Raw genomic sequence first — 788 nt, forward strand, 5'->3', positions numbered from 1 at the left:
CTTGCCCCTCCCAGCTCCACTACAAAGACGATTGCACATTGCTTTGGCCGCTCCCTCTCAACTACGGAGACGAGTTTAACGCGGTTTCCACCCCTCCCTCTCAACCGCACCAGTGCACGCTTGCCGCGCCACAACGCCGACGCTGGACCCGTGAATCGTGAGCACCCAGCTATGACTTACCGCACTCGTGCAAAATAATAAAACACGGTAAATATATTACTTACACGTGCGTTTTGTTTTGCAAGCGGCGCGAAAAAAATTAAAAAGGGAATGCAACACGAGGACTTCCCAAGAGGTCACGCATCCTAGTACTACTCTCGCCCAAGCACGCTTAACTTCGGAGTTCTGATGGGATCCGGTACTTTAGTGCTGGTATGATCGCTTCCGACATGTTACCCCGGTCTTCGTCCCTTATCCTTGCCCCTCCCAGCTCCACTACAAAGACGATTGCACATTGCTTTGGCCGCTCCCTCTCAACTACGGAGACGAGTTTAACGCGGTTTCCACCCCTCCCTCTCAACCGCACCAGTGCACGCTTGCCGCGCCACAACGCCGACGCTGGACCCGTGAATCGTGAGCACCCAGCTATGACTTACCGCACTCGTGCAAAATAATAAAACACGGTAAATATATTACTTACACGTGCGTTTTGTTTTGCAAGCGGCGCGAAAAAAATTAAAAAGGGAATGCAACACGAGGACTTCCCAGGAGGTCACCCATCCTAGTACTACTCTCGCCCAAGCACGCTTAACTTCGGAGTTCTGATGGGATCCGATGCTTTAGTGCTG

The 788-nt window shown here is 52.0% G+C and overlaps 1 non-coding gene and 1 pseudogene across 1 annotated transcript; both read right to left on the reverse strand.

Annotated features, from left to right (window-relative positions):
* Nucleotides 1-267: 267 nt before the first annotated feature.
* On the reverse strand, nt 268-386 carry LOC123179516 (5S ribosomal RNA). The gene has a single exon (XR_006490422.1). It is a non-coding gene; the product is annotated as a 5S ribosomal RNA (ribosomal RNA).
* Nucleotides 387-683: 297 nt separating this feature from the next.
* LOC123179517 (uncharacterized) lies at nt 684-788 on the reverse strand (annotated as a pseudogene).

The sequence above is a fragment of the Triticum aestivum genome, unplaced genomic scaffold (genome assembly GCF_018294505.1).
Source record: "Triticum aestivum cultivar Chinese Spring unplaced genomic scaffold, IWGSC CS RefSeq v2.1 scaffold33203, whole genome shotgun sequence".
Classification (NCBI taxonomy): Eukaryota; Viridiplantae; Streptophyta; class Magnoliopsida; order Poales; family Poaceae; genus Triticum; species Triticum aestivum.